The sequence below is a fragment of the Somniosus microcephalus genome, chromosome 9, assembly GCF_052327205.1.
Source record: "Somniosus microcephalus isolate GS21.2 chromosome 9, FLI_Smic_1.0, whole genome shotgun sequence".
Taxonomy (NCBI): domain Eukaryota; kingdom Metazoa; phylum Chordata; class Chondrichthyes; order Squaliformes; family Somniosidae; genus Somniosus; species Somniosus microcephalus.
This window is the reverse complement of record NC_140995.1, coordinates 129,184,862-129,190,861: the sequence shown is the minus strand read 5'-3', so window position 1 is coordinate 129,190,861 and position 6,000 is coordinate 129,184,862.

The following is a 6,000-nucleotide window of genomic DNA, read 5'->3' as shown; positions in this document are numbered from 1 at the left end:
AAAATTTGGAGCAGGAGTAGGCCATACGGCCCTTCGAGCCTGCTCCGCCGTTCAAGAAGATCATGGCTGATCTTCGACCTCAAATCCACTTTCCCGCCAGATCCCCATATCCCTTGATTCCCCTAGAGTCCAAAAATCTATCGATCTCAGCCTTGAATATACTCAACGATTCAGCATCCACAGCCTTTTGGGGTAGAGAATTCCAAAGATTCACAACCCTCTGAGTGAAGAAATTCCTCCTCATCTCAGTCTTAAATGGCCAACCCCTTATCGTGAGACTATGCCCCCTAGTTCTAGACTCTCCAGCCAGGGGGAAAAATCTCTCAGCATCTACCCTGTCAATTCCCCTCAGAATCTTATGTTTCAATGAGATCACCTCTCATTCTTCTAAACTCTAGAGAGTATAGGCCCAATCTACTCAGTCTCTCCTCATAGGACAGCCCTCTCATCCCAGGGATCAATCTAGTGAACCTTGTTGCACCACCTCCAAGGCAATATGTCCTTCCTCGATAATGAGACCAAAACTGTGCACAGTACTCCAGGTATGGTCTCACCAAAGCCCTGTATAACTGTAGCATGCCTTCCTTACTCTTGTACACCAACCCCCTTGCAATAAAGGCCAACGTGCCATTTGCCTACCTAATTGCTTGCTGTACCTGCATGCTAACTTCCTGTACGAAGACACCTACATCTCACTGAACACCAACATTTAATAGTTTCTCACCATTTAAAAAATATTCTGTTTTTCTATTCTTCCTACCAAAGCGAATAACCTTATATTTCCCCACATTATACTCCATCTGCCACCTACTGCCCACTCACTTAACCTGTCTATATCCCTTTGCAGGCTCTTTGTGTCCTTCTCACAACTTACTTTTCCACCTAGCTTTGTATCGTTAGCAAACTTGGATACATTGCACTCGGTCCCTTCATCTAAGTCATTAATATAGATTGTAAATAGCTGAGACCCCAGCACCGATCCTTGCGCCACCTCACTAGTTACAGCCTGCCAACCGGAAAATGACCTGTTTATTCCTACTCTCTGTTTTTTGTCTGTTAACCAATCCTCTAGCCATGCTAATATATTACCTCCAACCCCATGAGCATAACAACCTTTTACGTGGCACCTTAGCGAATGCCTTTTGGAAGTCCAAATATACTACACCCACTGGTTCCCCTTTATCTACCAGTTATTAAATCCTCAAAAAACTCTAATAAATTTGTTAAACATGATTTCCCTCTCGTAAAACCATGTTGACGCTGCCGAAGTGCCCTGTTAACTCTTCCTTAATAATGGATTCCAGCATTTACCCAACGACTGATGTCAGACTAACTGCCATGTAGTTCTCCATTTTCTCTCTCCCTCCTTTCATGAATAGCGGGGTTACATTTGCTACCTTCCAATGCGCTGGGACCTTTCTAGAATGTAGGGAATTTTGGAAGATCACAACCAATGCATCCACCATCTCTGCAGCCACCACTTTTAGAACCCTAGGATGTAGGCCATCAGGTCCAGGGGATTTGTCGGCTTTTAGTCCCATTCATTTCGCAAGTACTTTTTCTCTACTGATATTAATTACTTTAAGTTCCTCACTCTTATTAACCCCTTGGTTTCCTACTATTTTTGGTATGCTTTTTATGTCTTCTACTGTGAAGATAGATACAAAATATTTGTTTAAAGTCTCTGTCATTTCCTTATTCCCCATTATAATTTCACCTGTCTCAGTCTCTAAGAGACCAACATTTACTTTTGCTACTCTCTTCCTTTTTACATACTTGTAGAAGCTCTTACAATCAGTTTTTATATTTCTTGCTAGTTTACTCTCGTATTCTATTTTCTCCCTTTTTATCAATTTTTTGTCCATACTTTGCTGGTTTCTAAAGCTTTCCCAATCCTCAGGCTTACTACTATTCTTTGCAACATTATAAGCTTCTTCTTTTAATCTAATACTATCATTAACTTCTTTAGTTAGCCATGGATGGATCACTTTTCCCGTGGAGTTTTTTTTCTCAATGGAATGTATATTTGTTGAGAATTCTGGAATATTTCTTTAAATGTTTGCCACTGCTTACCTACCGTTATATATTTTAATCTAATTTCCCAATCTACGTTAGCCAACTTGCCCCTCATATCTATGTAATTGGCATTATTTAAGTTTCAGACTCTCGTTTTGGACTAAAGTATTTCACTCTCAAACTCAATGTGAAATTCTACCATATTATGATTACTCTTCCCCAGAGAATCCTTTACTATGAGATTACTAATTAACTGCCTCATTGCACAATACAAGATCTAAAATAGCTTGTTCCCTGGTTGGTTCCATGACGTATTGTTCTAGGAAACTGTCTCGAATGCATTCCATGCACTCGTCCTCCAGACTATCTTTGCCAATTTGATTTGCCCAGTCTATATGAAGATTAAAGCCCCCCCATAATTATTGTATCATCTTTGTTACAAGCTCCTATTATTTGTTGATTAATACTCTGTCCATCTGTTTAGCTACTGTTTGGGGGCCTATGAACTACTCCCACCAGTGATTTCTGCCCCTTATTTCTTATCTACACCCATACTGATTCTACTTCCTGATCTTCCGAGCCAAGATCATTTCTCACTACTGTCCTTATGTCATCCTTTATTATCAGGCCTACCCTTCCTCCTTTTCCATTCTGCCTGTCTTTTTGAAACATCAAGTAACCTGGAATATTTAGTTCCCAACCTTGGTCACCTTGCAACCACGTCTCTCTAATTGCTATTAGATCAAGGCCATTTATTTCTATTTGTGCCACTAAGTCATCTATTTTGTTATGAATGCTTTGTGCAATCAGATAAAGAGCCTTTAATTTTAACTTTTTACAATTATTCCTGCTTTCACCTTATTCACGGATGCACAATTACCGTTAAACTCTCTGTCCCTTCCTGTCACACTCTGCTTATCTTTACCCAAATCGCTACACTGCTCCATTGCCTTGACTTTTCTCTTTAGGTTTCTAAATGTCCCCTCGCCTGACCCCGCCCACCTCTACTTTTTAGTTTAAAGCCCTAGTTATTCCTAGCTATGAAACCTCTTATCAAACACCTTCTGAAAATTCATATAAAAATAAATTGGCTCAGGAGGACTACATTAATATAATCATTGTGACATGGACTGATAGGATACTGGACATACTTTATCAATGGAATCAATCATTTCTTAAAAAAAACTATTAAATTTGTCTAACAAATCTGTGCTGGCTGTGCTTGATATCGCATGCATCTCTAAATGATCACTAATTTGATCTCAAATTATGGATTCTAAGGCCGTGATTTCGCCTTCCGAGGCGGATCCAGTACAGCCGGGGTCGGAGTGCAACCTCACTGCTGGCTCCATCTCGCTCTGTGAAAAGAATTTCACCAGGTTGGGCTTGTTTAGCCCGCCCAGCGCATTTCCTGGCCAATTGAAGGAAGCAGGTCTGATGACGTCACTTAATGACGCATTATAGGCTGGTTTCCTTAAAGGGACCATGCACAAATTGATTCTGACAGTTGTACTGTCAGTGTTCTACAGCATTGAGGTGCTGCAAACACTGACAATGACTCTGTGTGCACGGCTGCACCCAGGCTCTCCAATGACTCCCTCCATATGCTTATGGAGGGAGTCACAGCATGCAGGGAGGTCCTCTTTCCTTCCCATGGGCAGAAGAGACCTCCCCAGGAGACCAACGCAGCCTGGTTGCACATTGCACAGGAGGGCACAAGCAGGGGTGTCGTCGGGAGGACCAGGCTGCAGTGGCACGAACCTTTCAATGATCTCAGTAGATCATGAAACGTTACTGCAAAGCCACACTCAACCTCATCCTGCTGTGCCACTCATCACATCCCCATCATTCTGCCTTCCCTACCCTAATCCTGCACATCCTTACTCACACCAACTTACCTTGCACCTCCACCCATCCCTCTCTATCTACATTATCACATCCCCATCTCATTAGCCGCCCCTCACACTCACCCTCATCCTAATCCAATCATACCAACTAATAGCACACAAGGGTGGGCACTTGGGTGTTTTAGCCAATGTTCATGTGAAGTTTCTGTTAATGTGTTGTCAAACATTGAAATCTTTATTTTCAATACTTAGCGTTCTTGGAAAAATTTGTGCGCACCTTTGGTGAATTGCAGTGGATGGTGAGACATAACGGTACCCCCCGCAATGGTGATGAGTGTGAAAGGAATGGCTTGGACATTGTAGGGATGCTTTATGGTGTTAGTGTGGGGTGGTGCCAACCTGGCGCATCATGTGGCAGCTAAGGTGTACAGCGTCAAGAGATGTAAATCTGTCCCGGGCAGCAATGTGGTTGGGTGCTGATGGCCAATGTCCTGTGCAGCACCAGCTGATTGTGGAGAAGGTTGCTGTTGTGTTGGTGCTGCTGGTGTTGGGGCTGATCGTGGTGGGATTCTGAGGACCAAGGTGAGATTTTTTTCAAGGGCACTGATGCTGATGGAATAGATGGCAGGTGAGTTTGAGATGACAGAAGCGATCTGTCAATGGTGAGAGAGGTTGTTCCAATGAGGTGACACTGGATAGAAAGTTAGCTCCAAACACTTGCTAGCTGCATAAAGCTCAATCTGTCTTCTAAATGCAGTAAGTAACAGCTTCTAACCTTGGAAAATGAAGACCTATGAAATGGAAGCTTTTATAGATCATTTGCAACTGTCAAGTAAAGAAATCATCCCGTGCTGACACAACACCCGACCTCCTTACCGGACGTGATCCGAGCAGTGGGGAAAGGTAAGCATAACATACTAGTTAATTGCCTCTTAACAATCTCTCTAATGATGTAAATTGCCTCTCCCGATGCTTGGTGTCGGGTCTGCTCAGCGATGACAGACCCGACATCTGGGAGACTAGTGTGGAGGCGGGTTGACAGCGGGTTCGCTACCCGCAGTCAAAAAAAAATTCCCAGCCGACCCGCCTCCAACCACCCCCGCTAACTCCCCGAAAAATTCCGGCCCGAGAGTTTGCCCACAAACAACATTAGACAAGACACTGGAATAATACATCTGTCGTGTCCTGAATGCAGAAGGACATGGCACCTTAATCCATATCACCATAATCTCCAAGTGCCTGAAAAAACCCTGCAGCAAAAATAATTAATAGTAGCTGAAACTTCTGCAGGTATGGATAGAGCAGGTGAAGTCACAGTGGCACATTCCACATCTGTAGCTAACATTTGACATATCTCTGTCACGACAGCTCTGCGTAACCTAAACCTCAATATTGATTGCTCCTTACATAGGGCTTCTCTAAAATATAAAAACGCTTTCTTTTCAAAATATTTCCTCATCACCACAAGTTTAATATCTATAAGACATGTTGCTTACAAGTCCTTATTTCCTGTATTGTTTTTGATGCATATAGTATTCAAAGCATACTAAGAATACTTCAATCAAAAATAAATATTGCGAATGTACACAATGGTAAAAACCTATGAGAAATATCTCATAGGCATTAATTTTATTCCCTTACCATACACAATCTTGTTTGCTCTGCAGGTTCACCATATTTAAATTGATATGGTGGTGCAAATGGATCTGCATTTGCATTAATTTTGTGGATTTGTAGCCACTTACAGAGAAAATGGCTGAAGGATATGCACATCTGGATAACTGGATCTACCTTGTTTGTTTGTAATTTAAATTTCAGATTAATTTTCTACAAGGACTTGGATCTATATACCAAGAGATATATTACGTTTCCATGATCAGACATAAAGGACAGACCTTACAAAAGTTGTTGTCTATGTGTATTTTCCCTATATACTTGAATATGTCAGAATGGAACCTATAAATAACAGGCACAGAGTACAAAAACCTGCCATATACGTGTTTCTCCCTGCCTTCTTTTCATCTGTGCAGGATTTGGGGGGGGAGTGGCGGTGGGGAGAACAAGAGCTGACATACAAAGATGCACACGGTTTTACAGAAGGCTGGAAAATTGGACCCCATGTATATATGTTAGAAAA